This window comes from Mobula hypostoma, chromosome 2 (genome assembly GCF_963921235.1).
Source record: "Mobula hypostoma chromosome 2, sMobHyp1.1, whole genome shotgun sequence".
NCBI classification, from domain to species: domain Eukaryota; kingdom Metazoa; phylum Chordata; class Chondrichthyes; order Myliobatiformes; family Myliobatidae; genus Mobula; species Mobula hypostoma.
The window spans coordinates 80279283-80298791 of record NC_086098.1 but is presented as its reverse complement, the minus strand read 5'-3'; the positions used below and the strand labels follow the sequence as shown (position 1 = coordinate 80298791).

Genomic DNA, 19509 nt, shown 5'->3' with positions numbered 1-19509 from the left:
AAAAAAACATCCAGTGAGTTGCAATTCTGTGAGCATAAATATCTTGTTAATGAGAGAGGTCAGAGGAGAACAGCCAGTAACTCAAATAACCACGTGTCACAACAGATGTGTGCAGAAGAAAATCTCTTGAAGTGGTTGGGCTACAGTAGCAGAAGACCCTGTGTATATACTCAGGGGCCTCAGAGAGTACCTCGGCTCAGATTGTTCATTATCTGCATGCTACCGTATATTTTTCAACCAAATTTCAGGTTTTGTTATACAGCCTAGGCTATGTGTTATACACACAAAGCTCACTGCACTTCACTTAAAATGGACAGCTGGAGGCCTGAGCAAAATTACATGGAATTGGGAGATAGATTTTCAGAGATAATTGCTTAATGTGAATATTTTCTCTCTGCCTATACATGGTGATATTTCCATCTCTTCTTAATACCTGTGCTCTGCAAGTTTGCTCAACACTATCTCAGTCTTTTCACATATTGTGGGAGAGTGACAATTGGGAATCACAAACATAAACTTTGGCTGAATTTTCATGCTATTAGCAAATAGCTTAATTGATTTTGTCACATACATAGTGAAAAATTTGTCTTTCATTCCATTCAGTTGAAAAACAGCAAAGTTCAGTAGTCCCTGGGTTCTGTAAGGATTTTGTTGCTGAGAACTCTGTCAATGGATTTTTCTGTAAAGTAGAAATGTTGGTCTTCTAGAGCTACCTGTACAACATCACTCTGCATACTTTTCCTGTACATCTTTCATTCCATGTTCAGCCTGAACTATTCGTAAATAAACTACTGAAACATATAGTGCCTATAAAAACAATTCCCCCCCCCAGAAGTTTACATGTTTTATTCTTTCACAACGTTGAAGCACAATGGATTTAATTAGGCCTTTTTTGACACTGAGCAACAAAAAAAGACCTTTCAAATCAAAGTGAAATTTCTACAAATTGGTCTAAATTTATTACAATTATTACACACAAAATAATTGATCGTATAATTACTTATCCCCTTCAAGTCAGTATTTAGTAGGTGCACCTTTGGCAGCAATTAATGTGCTGTAATGTGCTGTACTATTCTATGTTCTGTGTTCTAATTACAACCTGTGTGGATAGGTCTCTATCAGCTTTGCACATCTGGACAATGCAATTTTCCCTATTTTTCTTTACAAAACTGCTCCAGCTCTGTCAGATTGCATGGGGATCGTGAGTGAACAGCCCTTTTCAAGTCTAACCACAAAATCTCAATTGGATTGAGTTCTGGACTTTGACTTGGGCACTCCAGGATATTAACTTTGTTGTTTTTTAAGCCACTTCTGTATGTTGCTGCATTCAATTTACCCTCTACCTTCACAACCATCCCAGAGCCTGTTGCAGTGAAGCATCCCCACAGCATGATGCAGCCACCACCGTGCTTCATGGTAGGGATGGTGTGTTTTTGATGATGTGCGGTGTTTGACTTATGGCAAACATAACATTTAGTCTGACGGCCAAAAAGCTCAATTTTAGTTTCATCAAACTATAGAACCTTTTTCTAGCTGACTTCAGAATCTTGCACATGCCTTCTGGCAAACTCTAGCTGAGATGTCATGTGAGGTTTTTTTTAAAACAGTGGCTTTCTCTTTGCCACTCTTCCACAAAGACGCGACTGGTGGAGCACCCAGACAACAGTTGTATGCACAGTCTCTCCCATCTCAGCCACTGAAGCTTGTAATTCATCCAGAGTTGTCATAGGTCACTCAGTAGTCCCCTTCTTGCATGGTCACTCAGTTTTTGAAGACAGCCTGCTATAGGCAGATTTACAGCTGCACCATATTTTTCCACTTCTTGATGATGGCCGTAATTGTACTCCAAGGGATATTCAGTGACTTGGAAATTTTCTTGTATTCCTCTCCTGACGTGTGCTTTTCCATAACCTTTTTGCAGAGTTACTTGGAGTGTTCTTTTCTCCTCATGGTGCAGTTTTTGCCAGGATACTGACTCACCAGCAGTTGAACCTTCTAGATACAGGTGTATTTTTACGCTTCTCCATAGATTGTCACGTTGCCGTGGTGGAGAAGCTTGTGTGGTCCTGAGATCCCGCGAGCGATGCCGTCTGGAGCTATGCTCCTGGTAGGGTCACCAATGGCCGTAAGGTCGAGGGTGAGGTCCCTGACAAAGAACAATCCAATCAAGACCTCGACGGTGGAACAGGCAGACGAAGTTACTTCGAACTCAACAGCGGACGAAGGCTGTAACAAATTCATCAGCTCCGTTCGTCATAGTTTCCATGCCATTGAAATCAGTTGATTGATGTGTGAAGTATCATGTGCTTCTTGGAGTGCAAAATCAAGTACACGTTAAACAAATACACGCACAGGCATCTTCGCTCTGTGGGCCACATAGATCAACGGAACGAAGACCATCATCCTCCACCTCAAGGGATAGCCATGACGACAATGTACTTTTACTACAATCAATTGAAATATCTTGACTGCACCCAGATGATCTCCATTTAATTAATTATGTGACTTCTAAAACCAGCTGGCTGCACCAGTGATGATTTGGTGTGTCACATTAAAGGGGGTGAATACTTATGCAATCAATTATTTTGTGTTTTATATTTGTAATTAATTTAGATCACTTTGTAGAGATCTGTTTTCACGTTGATGTGAAAGTCTTTTTCTGTTGATCCTGTGTCAAAAAAAGTCAAATTAAATCCAATTTTGTGATTCAATGTTGTAAAACAATAAAACATGAAAACTTCCAAAGGGGGCAGTGGGGTGAATACTTTTTATAGGCACTGTATAAAGTCTATCCAGGTTTACCATTATGGATAACTTCACTCCCTACAAGCAAAATCAGAATCAGGTTTAATATCATCGGCATATGTCATGAATTTGTTAATTTAGTGGCAGCAGTACAATGCAATATCATGATAATATAGAAAAAATAAATTCAAATACTATATATATATGTGTGTGTGTGTGTGTGTGTGTATTAAATAGGTAAATTAAAGATAGTATAAAACAGAAATAATATTAAAAGTAAGGTAGTGTTCATGGGTTCAATGTCTATTTAGGAATCGGATGGCAGAGGGGAAGAATCTGCTCCTGAGTCACTGAATGTGTGCCATCAGGCTTCTGTACCTCCTACCTGATGGCAACAATGAGAAGAGGATACACCACTGAACTCTAAATGAACACAAACTATGGACTTGCTTTCAAGGACTCTACAACTCAAGTTCTCAGTATTTTTAATTTATTTATTTATTTACTTTTGAACTTACATTTTGTTTTTGCACACTGGTTACTTGTCAGTCTTTGAATATGTGTTTAGTTTTTCTTTGACTCTATTGTATCTCTTTGTTAACCTGTAAATCCCTGCAAGAAAACTTATCTTAGGGTAGCATATGGAGCATGCCTTATGAGAATAGGTTGAGTGAAATCGGCCTTTTCTCCTTGGAGCGGCGGAGGATGAGAGGTGACCTGATAGAGATGTACAAGATGATGAGAGGCATTGATCGTATGGATAGTCAGAGGCTTTTTCCCAGGGATGAAATGGCTAGCATGAGAGGACATATTTTTAAGGAGCTTAGAAGTAGGTACAGAGGAGATGTCAGGGGTAAGTTTTTTATGCAGGGAGTGGTGAGTGCATGGAATGGGTTGCTGGTGGTGGAGGTGGAAACGATAGTGTCTTGGAGTACATGGAGCTTAGAAAAATAGCGGGCTATGGGTAGTTCCAAAGTAAGGCCATGTTCAGCACAGCTTTGTGGGCCTAAGGGCCTGTATTGTGCATAGGTTTTCTATGTTTTATGTTTCTATATAGTGATATATACATACTTTTATATTAAATTTACTTTGAACTTTAAGTCACAGTCAGGTCTTCTGCAACCTCAGAAGTCACTGCAGTTGGTCTAGACGGTGCTGAGCTGCCGTCTCAATTAAAGTCGTCACAGATTTAGTTATTTTTTAAGTTTGCAGGGATGGCTTTGGGTATAGAGAGGGGAGTTATGGGTAAGGTTAGAGTTCATAGTCAGAGTTTTAGAGGAGTCAGAGGTCAGGTCTTCACTCTGTGCTCCACATTCGAAGGCCAGTGGTGTGGATGGGTAATGAAGGAGATCCAGAATTTTGGCCTCTGCTCTGTGCTCCAAAGGTTAACAATGTTGATGTGCAATGAAGGACATTTGGAGACCAGACCACGGCTCCAATGGCCAGCACAATGAGCATCGCTGCTCCCCTCGAAGGCCTGCAACGTGCACATGTGATAAATGACATAGGGTTGTCTCAGGTTGGTGGTTCCCAGGACTGGATGTTCATGGAAGCTGTTGCACAAGGGTCAATGAGTCAGTGAGCCTGGAGTTCGGGGTCACGCTGACTCACCGGCCATAGTGCCCTGCTCATTGACTAAAAGTTGAAGACTGATGGTTGATAGAAATCCAAAAGTCAAAGCCCAATGGCTAAAGCCTGGAGACTGGAGGCCTGAGAGCCCAGATGCATGGGGTTGGAGGGATGTCTGTATGTATTGGAGGGAGGAAAGAGGCTTGTTTTGTAATTTTTGTTTTGTTGCTTGTGGCGTTCTGTATTGTTCTGCCAAATATTATGGACTTGCTACGTTGGTGCCGGAATATGTGGTAACATTTGCAGGTCATCCCCAACATACCTTTGGTTGTGTTGGTTGCTAAAGCAAATGACAAATTTCACTTAATGTTTCAAAGTACCTGATAAATAAATGAATCTGAGTCTGAATCATTATCTTGTTAGTGTAAAAAACAGAAATAGCACTTTAAATTTAGCACTAGATTGTTTCAGCAATTCTAGCCCCAGGAAATCCTCCTGAATGTGACAACAACACACCCTATATTCTCTGTATTCTGTTACAGATGAACACTGGGGACTTAGGGTGTAAGGTACTGCATAGAGCAGTACCATGCCACAGACCTCTGAACCGGTTCAATGACACCTCATCGACCTGTCCTTTCTGTGGCCAGGACAAGTCAGTGTAAGATCACAAGACACAGGAGTGGGATGAATCTGCTCCTCCATTCCATCATGGCTGATTTATTATCACTCTCAACCCCGTTCTCCCGCCTTCTCCCCATAACCTTTGACAACCTGACTAATCAAGAGCCTATCAACCTCTGCTTTAAATGGAAGTCATGCCAATTGGTCTGTGAAGAGTAATTAAGAGGCGGCAGGGAATGTGGGGACACTTTTATAGATTCACAGAGTCATACAGCATTGAAACAGGCCCTTTGGCCCCACTGGTCTATCCTGGCCAGATACTCATCTCAAATAATTCCATTTGTCTGCATTTGGCCCATATCCTTCTAAACCTTTTCTATCCATGTACCTGTCCATTTAAGTGTGTTAATTATACCCGCCCCTACCTCTTCCCCTGGCAGTTTGTTGCACCACCCTCTGTGTGAACACCATGCTGTTTGGATTTCACTTAAATCTTTCTCTCTTACCTTAAACCTATGCTGTCTAGCTTCGGACTCACCTACCACTGGTGAAAGACTGTGACCATCCACTTTGTCCGTGTCCCTCATGATATTATATACGTCTACAAGGCCAAGCTAAGTTTATGGCCATGTGCACAAGTATGGTGAAGTACAGGTACAATTAAAAATACTTGCTTGTAGCAGCATCACAGGCCCATGGACTCAGACAACACCACACAGAACGTGAATCGTGCATACATTAGTTTTTAAGTTTTAGAAATACAGCGCAGAACAGGCCCTTCCCCCTCAATGAGCCAGGCCGCCTATTTAACACTAGCCTAATTTACAATGACTAATTAACCTACTAACTGGAATATTTTTGGACCGTGGGAGGAACAGGAGCACCTGGAAGAAGAGCATGTAGTCACGGGGAGAACGTACAAACTCCGTACAGATGGCGCCGGAATTGAACTCTGATGCTAAAACCTGTAAATGTGCCTTGCTAACCTATGCTACCAAGGCACCCCTAATATCATACAAGACAGTGAAGGAAAAGACTGTCCCAAATAAGGTGTTAGTAGAAAGGCCCTTGACTGTAATCTTTTGGATCTATATTAGAGGTAAATGTAGGTTAGTTTTTTTAATTGGTTTTTATTTTAGTATATATATTTTAAAGTGTTATTATTTTATGCATGGTTTTTCATTCATTATATTTTATTTCTTTATTTTTCCTATAAATGCCTGCAAGAAACTGAAGTGAATCTCGAGGTAGTATATGGTAACATTTTGATAACTTTACTTTCAACTTTGAACACGAGCTTAATTGTTAAAAATGATGAGCTTTTTAGTAAAATTTAATACTGTTAAATTCTTTCATGATTTTATTCAGCTGTTCCTAATTACCTCTGATCATGTGCGAAGGGATGATAGGGCCTTTGATAGGGTCAGCTGTCAAAAAGCCATCAGGCTTCCCCGTGGCTCCATTCTCCCCACATGATGGAGGGCCTCAATGGCACTACCAAGAATGGTCAGGGCAGGCAGCCATCAATGTGATTCAGTATGTGTGTGTTCTGGTCATTGTTTTAGTCTTTTCTTTTCCAAGAGTCAGCATGGTAGCCTAGAGCTTAGCACAACGCTTTACAGAGCCAGTGATCAGAGTTCAGTTCCTAATGATGTCTGTAAGGATTCAAGATTGAAGCTCATTTGTCAATGTGCATTGGGACATGCATTGAAATGTGTCATTTGCATTAATGACCAATGTTCTCTCTAAGGTATGTGCACACACACATCTTTTGCTACTAGTGCACAAAAGAATTTAAACTGCACAAAAAAGGTTGTCACCCTCTACCTCGTTGGCATGTTAAGTATATTTCACAATCATACACAATCACATTTCCTTTTCCGGTTTCTGATGCGGATGGTGTTGACAAAGTGGATTTTGCGATGATTTGCCTGAAGATTTTAGAACTGGCTTATTTATACAATTTTTACTGAAGAAATTATCAATTCACTATGTTGAATTCCAAAGAGGCAAAGGGCATGAAGCGCAAAAGAACTGCTAGTTTATTTAGCACAGAATGGCTTAATGAAACAGTAGAAACTGCTACACCGAAACCTCATGAGGTCAGGAACGTGCAGCTACGAGAAGTATTTACGTACAATACAGAACCTGGTTTTACCTGCATGTACAGTCACAATGCAAAAGTTGCTGGAGAATTTGTAAATGGGAAGAAATGGAGCGATATTTGGAAACTTGACTTTTTAAAGGGTCATTTAGCAAGCAAATCACATATGGACGGTGTGTAAAAGCTCTGGCGAGAAAATCCTTCATTACCCGCTACAGGCCTGCTACGTATACTTTGTGAGAGTGAAAACCCGGAGGAGATCAAAGTTCTTATTGACAGTGTTTTGCTAGCTGTTAAAATAAATACCTCTATATATAAAATTCAGTGCACACATGTTGTTGTCATTGGTAAAAAAATTGCACAGCACAAGATTTTTGCACACATTGGTCATTACAAATTCGAGGGTGTGCTGGAGGTAAGCCATAAGTGTTACCACACATTTTGGTGCAAAAATAACACGCCCATAATATCCGCCAGGACAACTCAGAACACAAAGCAGCAATAACAAAACAAGCTCTATCCCCCTCCTTACCCCAGGAGTGGTCTCCAGCCTCCTGTCTCCTGCGAGCTCGGACTTACAGACACTTTGCAGAAATTCACATACTCAGCTCTGGCCAATGGGGCCTCAACTTCCAGACCTCCAATTTGACCCTCAATTCTCAGTCACAGCTTTACTCCCATAAGACAAAGCCACTGTTGAAATCAACTCACATGAAATCTCAGCTAGAGTTTGCCAGAAGGCATGTGCAAGACTCTGAAATTAGCTAGTAGAAGGTTCTATGGTCTGATGAAACCAAAATTGAACTTTTTGGACATCAGGCTAAATGTTATGTTTGCTGTAAGCCAAACACCACACATCATCAGCTCTCAGCTCTCGTCAAACTCTGGCCTCATTGATTCGCAAACCTGATAGGCAGGGGAGGGAGGGGGTCATCAGAGCAGAAGCAGAGTTTGTATGTTATCCCAGGGATGGCATGAGCTTCCTCTGGCTGTTTTGCTTTTCTCCCACATATATTCCAAAGGCATGTGGGTGGTAGATTGTTCACAGGTTATGGTGGTGCCAGAAATATGGCAACACTTTTGGGGTGTCCCCAGCATACCCCTAGTCTATTTTGGTCATTGACACAAATGACATATATGTGTTGATGTTTCAATGAACATGTGACAAATAAAGCAAATCTTATCTCTTAATTGTGTAATGGTCAGCTGGAAGGGAATTGTCTTGCTTTCTGTGGACAGGACATACCTGGCAAGAAGATACAAAAATTTGAAACAACCTATCATCAGGGTCAAGGACAGCTTCTATTTTGCTGTTTTAAGAGCATTGAACAGATCTCTTGTAAAATAAAGATTAAGTCTCTGTCTTCCGGTCTGGCTTATCATGGACCATTTGCATCTTGTCTATTTGCACCGCATTCTCTCAGTGACTGTAACACTATATTCTGCATTCTGTTATTGCTTCTATTTCCTTGAAGTGTTTGGACTAGTCTGTCGGGATGACATGCAAAATAAAGCCTTTCACTATATCTCAGAGTATAATAAATCAATTACCAATTACTGATGTTCCATATGGTTGGCTGGCTGACAATGCAGAAAAAGTGCTGGAGAAGCCAGGGTAGATGCATGGCTAGTAATGGGCTGCAAAAATACCATCTGGATGTGGTCTAACTATACAGCCTTTGACGAATGCTGTGCTTCCAGCTGCTCTCCAGTGTCACATGGGGTGAGCAGGGCAGCCGCGGTAGAATAGTGGTCAGCACAACACTTTACAGTGCCAGTGATCACCCATCCGGATTCAATTCATGCCGCTGTCTGTAAGGAGTCTGTCCATTCTCCCCGTGACCATGTTGGTGGCAGAAGCATGGCGACACTTGTAGACTAGCCCCAGCACCACCCTCAGACTGTGTAGTCCTCCTGACACAAACTAGGCATTTCACTCTATGTTTCAATGTACAATATACATTTGACAAATAAAGCCAATCATTATCTTTAAATCTGAGTTGGTTGAAGACTGGTTTCTCAGGATGAAGATGAGCCGGACCATCTTCTTGGCTGTAAGGTTCCTGGTTTGAAGATGAGGTACTGTTCCCCTAGCTAGTCGTGGGCTTTCTTAGGACAGCATGTGAGGCCAAAGGCCTTTCTTTTTTTTTTGGTCATATCCTCAAAATGGACTCCCTTTTTTTTGTCTCTTTTTTTATATAGTGTAGTGGGTTTTTTTTTCTCCCCACTTAAAACTCGATGTTTTTTCTTTCCTCTTCATGAACTGATAAGAGGAGAATTGCTGTTTTCATTTTTTTAATTAAATATTTTGTACTAGCTTAGCAATATCTATGATTTTGATAATGTCTATCTTAATCTCAGTTTGTATTGTTACTGATATATATATTTGAGATAATTCTCCTCTTGATTGTATTTGTGTTCCTTTTAAATCAATAAAAAGATTAATAAAGAAAGAAAGAGGCCAAAGGCAGAGAGCTCAGAGAGGATACGAGGTGAAGAGCTGAAGTGAGAGGTAAATGGAAGCTCAGGGTCAGAAGTGTTCTACAAAGTGACCTGTGTTTGGTGTGCCCTATGTCTGAACATTGAATGTTGGGCACTGAATTGGGCATACTTGTTTAATCCCTGTTTTATCTATAAGTGCCTGGATAGTGGGCAGTGAGATGAAAATACAGCAATGAAGGGTGCATGGTAGTGTAGCAATTAATGTAAAAATATACAGTGCAATCAATCCAGTTTCGGTTCCTACTGCTGCCTGTTTTGGGCTTGTATGTTCTCCCCATGACTGCATTGTTTCCTCCAGGTGCTCCAGTGTCCTCCCACATTCCAAAGACGTACAGGTTAGGGCTTGTGAGCTGTAGACATGCTATGTTGGTGCTGGAAGTGTGGTGACACGAAGGCTGTTCATTACATATCCTCACACTGTGTTGGTTGTTAATGCAAATGATGCATTTCACTGTATGTTTCAATCTTTTAATGTACATGTGACAAATAAAGCTAATTTTATCTTAATGTTCTCTTACATTATTCCAACAGAGCCAAAAGTTTGCAGGACAAGTTTTTCATTGTACCTTGTGTCAATAATAAACCTGTAAACCAATATTATATCAAAGTAAACTCAAGGAACATCTCATCCGCTAACTTAGCGCATCACCATCTTTAATGTACTCAATTTCAGATAACAAGCCATCCCTGTTCATTTCAGAGCTGCTCCCGAAGTCATTGACTTAAACTGTAATCACCTTCTCTCTCCACAGAGGCTGCCTGGCCTTTCCAGGACCTCTGAATCAGGCCCTGATAAAAGGTCTGAAAGCTTGCAGGTCTCAACCCAAAACATCAAATGTTTATTCCCCTCCATAGATGCTGCCTGACTTGCATTTTGTTTGAATATCTCTAAATTAATTCCAAATTTCTAGCATCTGCGAAGTTTTGCTTTTCCAGTTTGCATCTCACTGTTTTAGCTTTGACTTCTTTTCTCTCTTTAAACATGTTCACCCTCTCTTCTTCTTTGTTGTTATTCCTGTTGTTTACATCTCCTCCATGCAGATCATCTGTGGGTAACTCAACTTCACTGCACTCTCTCAGCTAGCACCACACCACCTGTGTTGTTTGGTATTACCTCTCCACTACTCCCTGTTCCGCACAATATAAGACGTCCTCACTTTCTAAGTTTTCATAGTTATGATGAAAGATGGATGACCTGAGACATTAATTCTTCTTCTGTTCTGCTAGGTTTTATTTTAGTTAGTCATAGTCATACTTTATTGATCCCGGGGGAAATTGGTTTTCATTACAGTTGCGCCATAAATAATAAAGAGTAATAGAACCATAAATAGTTAAATAGTAATATGTAAATTATGCCAGTAAATTATGAAATAAGTCCAGGACCAGCCTATTGGCTCAGGGTGTCTGACCCTCCAAGGGAGGAGTTGTAAAGTTTGATGGCCACAGGCAGGAATGACTTCCTATGACGCTCTGTGTTGCATCTCGGTGGAATGAGTCTCTGGCTGAATGTCCTCCTGTGCCCACCCAGTACATTATGTAGTGGATGGGAGACATTGACCAAGATGGCATGCAACTTAGACAGCATCCTCTTTTCAGACACCACCGTGAGAGAGTCCAGTTCCATCCCCACAACATCATTGGCCTTACGAATGAGTTTGTTGATTCTGTTGGTGTCTGCTACCCTCAGCCTGCTGCTCCAGCACAAAACAGCAAACATGATAGCACTGGCCACCACAGACTCGTAGAACATCCTCAGCATCATCCGGCAGATGTTAAAGGACCTCAGTCTCCTCAGGAAATAGAGACGGCTCTGACCCTTCTTGTAGACAGCCTCAGTGTTCTTAGACCAGTCCAGTTTATTGTCAATTCGTATCCCCAGGTATTTGTACCCCTCCACCATGTCCACACTGACCCCCTGGATGGAAACAGGGGTCACCGGTACCTTAGCTCTCCTCAGGTCTACCACCAGCTCCTTAGTCTTTTTCACATTAAGCTGCAGATAATTCTGCTCACACCATGTGACAAAGTTTCCTACCGTAGCCCTGTACTCAACCTCATCTCCCTTGCTGATGTATCCAACTATGGCAGAGTCATCAGAAAACTTCTGAAGATGACAAGACTATGTGCAGTAGTTGAAGTCTGAGGTGTAAATGATGAAGAGAAAGGGAGACAAGACAGTCCCCTGTGGAGCCCCAGTGCTGCTGATCACTCTGTCGGACACACAGTGTTGCAAGCACACGTACTGTGGTCTACCAGTCAGGTGATCAAGAATCCATGATACCAGGGGAGCATTCACCTGCATCGCTGTCAGCTTCTCCCACTGTCAGTTGAAGTGTCATTTGTGCCTTTTCCATGGGAAGAGTCTCAGAATACAAAAAGCAGAATTTAGGATCAGATTTATTATCACCGTGGTGATAGTTGTTGTTTTGTGACAACAGTACAGTGTAATTCTAAAAATTACTTTGAATTACAATAAATGAATGAATGGATAAAGTGCATGGTAAGTAAGTAAATAGGTATTGTAAATAAATAATAAGTAAATGGAACAGATAAATAAATATATAAACAGGTAGATAGATTTATAAATAGATTGATGAATGAATAAATGAATGAATGAATGGAGAACTGAATGAATGAATGAATAGTATGAAAGAGGAATGGCAAAGTAGAGGAATGAACTCAATGACTGATCAGAAATCCGAGGGTGGAGAGGAAGAAACAGTTCCTAAAGTGTTGGATGTGAGCCTTCAGACTCCTGTATCTCCTTCATGATGGTATAATGTGAAGAGGTCATGTCCCAGATGATGTCACTTACTTTTCTTTACATAAACATTCCCACACCTCATCCCTTTGATGTTCTACCCCTGTAATGGACTTTTATACATGAATTAATATTTCTGTTTGTAGTATTGGTCACACGGTCTGACATCTTTCACTGTGGGTTACCTGAGAGGTTTACTAGTGGAAGGTAGGCATTAATAAGAGATGACTTTTGATGCATTCAGCTCATCCATGGTTTGTGGACAGACAAGCCACAGTGCTGGTAGGAGCTGCAGGAACCTGGCTGAATGGCATGCTAACCATCCTAACCATTCACTTCCAGTCTATCAAAATGCCCTACGTCAATTGCAAAAGGTTTATCAACATAACCATAAGATATAGGAGCAGAATTAGGCTATTTGCCCATCGAGTCTGCTCCACCATCCATGATGGCTGATTGATTATACCTCTCAAACCCATTCCCCTGCCTTCTCCCCATAACATTTGGTGCCCTAACTAATCAAGAACCTAATAACCTCTGCTTTAAATATGCCCAAGGAATAGGCCTCTACGACCATGGAAGCCAAGTCATAACCTTCCAAATATGGAATTTCTAACACCTGGAGGACAAAGAGGCCATCTGTAGTTCTTCTGCCAAATCAGTTTTGGAAATCCCTTGTCATTCTTTCATTATTTTTTGGGCCAAATCCCAGATCCCCACTATTGGAGCAGCTTCACAGGGACTATAACAGTATAAGAGTGCCTCACCATTACCATCCTCATTACAGGAAAGATACGGAAGCTTTAGAGAGGGCACAGAAAAAATTTACCGGGATGCTACCCGGATTAGAGAGCATGAAGAAAAGTTGAGTGAACAAAAGAGGATGAGAAGAGACTTGTTAGAGGTGTATAATATTATAAGAGGCACAAAAGGTGGACAGTCACTGACTTTTTCCTAGGGTGGAAATGGTAAATTCAAGGGGCATAATTTTAAGATGATTGGAGGAAAGTACAAGGTGGAGAAGTCAGGGGTAGATTTAAACTTTTAACTCTTAGACAGGCAAATGGATGAGCTATGGAGGAGGGCAGTGTTACAATAGATTGATTTTTGAATATTTTACATGGAAGGAAGGATTAAATAGATCTTATAAAGTCAGTGCATCATCATGGGCTTGAGTGGTTATACTGTTCAATATTGTATGTTCTATATTCTCTGCAATGCTCAATGGTTCTGTGATGAATCCTGTCCCTTGCCAAGAACATGCAACAGCACCACAGTTTCTGTCTACAGAGAATTTCGGAGTCTCTGAAAAGAATTATATCTCACTGCCCTGATTGTTGCTTATTCTAGATGGTTTGTTTCATTTTGCCATATTGCATTGCTTTTCCTGGGTGACTAATCTTTGCTATCAGAGGGACTTAGAAAATTAAAAAATGTGTCAGTGAACATTTGAGGAATTTCAAAGAACTCTTTGGATGCAGTTTGTGAAAGGGAGGATATTAAAATCCTCATGGAGGGAACTGGAATGATTTTATTTTGTAACGCTTTTCCCCAACTTCTGACAGGTAAATAAAACTATCTATTGAAAGCAAAGTTCTTCCAGTACAGGGAGGGAAACTTGCAAAGATAGATATTTGTTAATGGCCAGTTTCTCTGCTACTACATGACCTTGACTCAAGTACAGATACTGGGTGAGGCTGCAGAAATGATTCATCTGCTTATTTCCTACTCTATTACAGCTCGGGGCATCAGAGTTCTGTGTTCAGTCCAGCACCACCTACAAGAAGTTAGTACATTCTCCCTATGACAGCATGGGTTTTCTCCGAGTTGTCCAGTTTCTCTCACTGACCAAAGACGTAACTGGTCATTGTAAATTGTCCTGTGACTTTCCTCGATTTAAATGGGTGGGTTGCTTTGGGCTAGAGACCTGTTCTGCACTGTATCTCTAAATAAAAATGCTAAATAACGATCATGCGTACGTTTATGTCTTCAGGAAAGAGGTTCAACATTTCATACAGAGGAATGAATCTTCAACAGAGCAGCACGCTCTTGTTGTTACATCAGCCTGGATTTTGTCTTTTATCATAAACAAAAGGCAGATGTCCTTTAGGATAGAACATAAAAATATGAGACATAGGAGCACAATTATGATGTCATTCAGCCCATCAAGTCTGTTCTACCATTCTATCATAGCTGATTTACTAACCTTCTCAACACCATTTTCCTGCCTTCTTCCATTAACCTTTGATCCCTTACTAATTAAGAACCTATTGACCTCTAGCTTCAAGGATCAGCTTCTTCCCTTCTACCATCCGATTTCTGAACAGGCCATGGACCCATGAGCACTATCTCCTTTTCCCTCTTTTGTGTGATATATTTATTTTTCTAACAGTCTTGCACTATACTGCTGCCACAAAACAATGTATTACACATGATATACACTCAATGGATACTTTATTAGGGACTTCCTGTTCATGGTCTTCTGCTGCTGCAGCCCTTCCACTTCAAAGTTTGATGTGTTGTGTGTTCAGAGAAACTCTTCTGCACTCCACGTTGTCACGCATGGTTATTTGAGTTATTGTCGCCTTCCTGTCAGTTTGAAGCAGTCTGGCCAATGTTCTCTGATCTCTCTCATTAACAAGGTGTTTTCACCCACAGAACTGCCACTCACTGGATTTCTTTTTTTCATTTTTCACACCATTCTCTGTAAACTTCAGACTGTTGTGTGTGAAACTGTTGTGGTCATACACTTTAGTAGTAGAAATAAATGTGTGGACTGTTTTTTAAACAGGGAAAAATTCCAAAAAACTGAGATGCAAAGGGACTTGAGAGTCCTTGTGCAGAACACCCTAAAGGTTAACTTGCAGGTTGAGTCGGTGGTGAGGAGGGCAAATGCAATGTTAGCATTCATTTCGAGAAGTCTAGAGTACAAGAGCAGGGATGTGATACTGAAGCTTTATGAGGCGCTGGTGAGGCCTCACCTTGAGTGCCGTGTACAGTTTTGGGCCCCTCATCTTAGAAGAGATGTGCTGGCATTGGAGAGGGTCCAGAGGAGGTTCACAAGGATGATTCCAGGAGTGAAAGGGTTATCACACAAGGAACTTTTGATGGCTCTAGGTCTGTACTTGCTGGAATTTAGAAGGATAGGGGGGAATCTAATTGAAACCTTTCGAATGTTGGAAGCCTGGACAGAGTATATGTGGAAAGGATGTTTCCCATGGTGGGGGAGTCTAGGGTAAGAGGGCGCAGCCTCAGTATAGAGGGGCATCCACTCAAAACAGAGATGCAGAGAAATGTCTTTAGCCAGAGTGTGATGAATTTGTGGAATTTATTATCACAGGCAGCTGTGGAGGCCAGGTTACTGGGTGTAGTTAAGGCAGAGATTGATAGGTTCTTGATTGGACATGGCATCAAAGATTACAGGGAGAAAGCCAGGAAATGGGGTTGAGGAGGAGAAAAAAAAGGACCAGCCATGATTGAATGGTAGAGCAGACTCGATGGACCAAATGGCCTAATTCTGTTCCTATGTTTTATAGTCTTATGGTCCAAAATTCCTTGAGATCTACACTTCTAAGATACTCAAACCACCCTATCTAGCACCAACAATCATTTTACAGTCAGAGTTACTTAGTCAACTTTATTCCCCATTCTGATATTTGGTCTGAACAACTACTCAACCTCTTGACCATGTCTGTGTGTTTTATGCATTGAATTTACTAGCACATGATTGGCTGATTAGATATCTGCATTACCAAACAGGTGTACAGGTGGGTACTGAGTGTATTTTTGCTACAAATTAACACAATGTCCATTTTGTCATTATAAGAAGGAACAAAACATTTACTTACTTAGATTTAACACAGAGCACGATCAGTCACAGGATCTAGAGGAGCAGAAAATGCCAATACCAAGGGGGGATATTTTGAAGGTGATTGGAGGAATAGAAACATAGAAACATAGAAAATAGGTGCAGGAGTAGGCCATTCGGCCCTTCGAGCCTGCACCGCCATTTATTATGATCATGGCTGATCATCCAACTCAGAACCCCACCCCAGCCTTCCCTCCATACCCCCTGATCCCCGTAGCCACAAGGGCCATATCTAACTCCCTCTTAAACATAGCCAATGAACTGGCCTCAACAGTTTGCTGTGGCAGAGAATTCCACAGATTCACCACTCTCTGTGTGAAGAAGTTTTTCCTAATCTCGGTCCTAAAAGGCTTCCCCTCTATCCTCAAACTGTGACCCCTCGTTCTGGACTACCCCAACATCAGGAACAATCTTCCTGCATCTAGCCTGTCCAATCCCTTTAGGATCTTATACGTTTCAATCAGATCCCCCCTCAATCTTCTAAATTCCAACGAGTACAAGCCCAGTTCATCCAGTCTTTCTTCATATGAAAGTCCTGCCATCCCAGGAATCAATCTGGTGAACCTTCTTTGTACTCCCTCTATGGCAAAGATGTCTTTCCTCAGATTAGGGGACCAAAACTGCACACAATACTCCAGGTGTGGTCTCACCAAGGCCTTGTACAACTGCAGTAGTACCTCCCTGCTCCTGTACTCGAATCCTCTCGCTATAAATGCCAGCATACCATTTGCCTTTTTCACCGCCTGCTGTACCTGAATGCCCACTTTCAATGACTGGTGTATAATGACACCCAGGTCTTGTTGCACCTCCCCTTTTCCTAATCAGCCACCATTCAGATAATAATCTGTTTTCCTATTTTTGCCACCAAAGTGGATAACTTCACATTTATCCACATTAAATTGCATCTGCCATGAGTTTGCCCACTCACCCAACCTATCCAAGTCACCCTGCATCCTCTTAGCATCCTCCTCACTGCTAACACTGCCGCCCAGCTTCGTGTCATCCGCAAACTTGGAGATGCTGCATTTAATTCCCTCATCCAAGTCATTAATATATATTGTAAACAACTGGGGTCCCAGCACTGAGCCTTGCGGCACCCCACTAGTCACTGCCTGCCATTCTGAAAAGGTCCCGTTTATTCCCACTCTATGCTTCCTGTCTGCTAACCAATTCTCCACCCACACCAATACCTTACCCCCAATACCGTGTGCTTTAAGTTTGCACACTAATCTCCTGTGTGGGACCTTGTCAAAAGCCTTTTGAAAATCCAAATATACCACATCCACTGGTTCTCCCCTATCCACTCTACTAGTTACATCCTCAAAAAATTCTATGAGATTCGTCAGACATGATTTTCCTTTCACAAATCCATGCTGACTTTGTCCGATCATTTCTCCGCTTTCCAAATGTGCTGTTATCACATCCTTGATAACTGACTCCAGCAGTTTCCCCACCACCGACGTTAGGCTAACCGGTCTATAATTCCCCGGTTTCTCTCTCCCTCCTTTTTTAAAAATTGGGGTTACATTAGCCACCCTCCAATCCTCAGGAACTAGTCCAGAATCTAACGAGTTTTGAAAAATTATCACTAATGCATCCACTATTTCTTGGGCTACTTCCTTAAGCACTCTAGGATGCAGACCATCTGGCCCTGGGGATTTATCTGCCTTCAATCCCTTCAATTTACCTAACACCACTTCCCTACTAACATGTATTTCACTCAGTTCCTCCATCTCACTGGACCCTCTGTCCCTTACTATTTCTGGAAGATTATTTATGTCCTCCTTAGTGAAGACAGAACCAAAGTAATTATTCAATTGGTCTGCCATGTCCTTGCTCCCCATAATCAATTCACCTGTTTCTGTCTGCAGGGGACCTACTTTTGTCTTTACCAGTCTTTTCCTTTTTACATATCTATAAAAGCTTTTACAGTCCATTTTTATGTTCTCTGCCAGTTTTCTCTCAATCTTTTTTCCCCTTCCTAATTAAGCCCTTTGTCCTCCTCTGCTGAACTCTGAATTTCTCCCAGTCCTCAGGTGAGCCACTTTCTCTGGTTAATTTGTATGCTACTTCTTTGGAATTGATACTATCCCTAATTTCTCTTGTCAGCCACGGGTGCACTACCTTCCTTGATTTATTCTTTTGCCAAACTGGGATGAACAATTGTTGTAGTTCATCCATGCAACCTATAAATGTACAGGGGGATACATTCCCCCTGAATGTACTCAGAGATACACAGAGAGTGGTAGGTCTGTGAGACACCCTGCTGTGGGTGGTAGTAGAGCTGGATATATTACAGGCATTTAATAAACTCTCAGATATGCACATGAATGATAGAAAATTGGAGGGCTCTATAGTAAGGAAGGGTTAAAATGACCTTAAAGCAAGACTGTAAGTCCATAAGATATAGAAGCAGAATTAAGCCATTTACTCCATCAAGTCTGCTCCACTATTTCATCAAGGCTGATTTTCTCCTCTCACCACCATTCTCCTGCCTTCTCCTTGTAACCCTTGACACTCTCACTTATCAGGAACCTATCAACTTCCATTTTAAATATACCCAATGACTTGGCCTCCGCAGCTGTCTATGGCAATGAATTCCTCAGATTCACCATCTTCTGGCTGAAGAAATTACTTTTCATCTCTGTTCTAAAGGGTTGTCCTTCTATTCTGAGGCTGTGCCTAGCATCCCACAGTATAGGAAACATCTTCTCCACACCCACTTTCTCTAAGACTTTCAATATTCGATGGGTTTCAATGTGATCCACCCTCATTCTTCTAAACTCTAGTGAGTACAGGCCCAGGGTCATCAAACGCTTCTCATACATTAACACTTTAATTCCCAGATTCATTCTCCTGAGCCTCCTCAGAATCCTCTCCAATGCCAACATATCTTTTCTCAGATAAGGGGTCCAAAACTGCTCACGATACGCCAAGTTCAGTCCGACCAATGTTTAATAAAGCATCAGGACTACATCCTTGCTTTTATATTCTAGTCTCTTGAAATGAATGCTGCCATGGAAGGTTATGTGGGAGGGAAGGGTTAGATTAATCTTAGAGTAGGCTAATAGGTGGGCACAACATCGTGGGCTGAAGGGCCTGTACTGTGCTGCACAATTATGTCTTCTATGTTCTATTGCACCTCACCCTATGGCAACAACCCTATTAATTTCCCCCCAACACCCACTCAAGATTTCGGGTGACAATCGCTCCCGCTGAGCTGCTTTCAGCCACTTCCCTCCACAGTTTTCGTGTGTGTGTATGTGTGTGTATGTGTGTGTATGTGTGTGTATGTGTGTGTATGTGTGTGTGTATGTGTGTGTATGTGTGTGTATG

The 19509-nt window shown here is 41.5% G+C and overlaps 1 protein-coding gene across 1 annotated transcript in view; it reads right to left on the bottom strand.

The window, feature by feature from the left end:
• The window catches only part of hcrtr2 (hypocretin (orexin) receptor 2), a 75814-nt gene that overhangs the window by 55724 nt on the left and 581 nt on the right, over positions 1-19509 (bottom strand). The gene's annotated exons all lie outside the window — the stretch shown is intronic.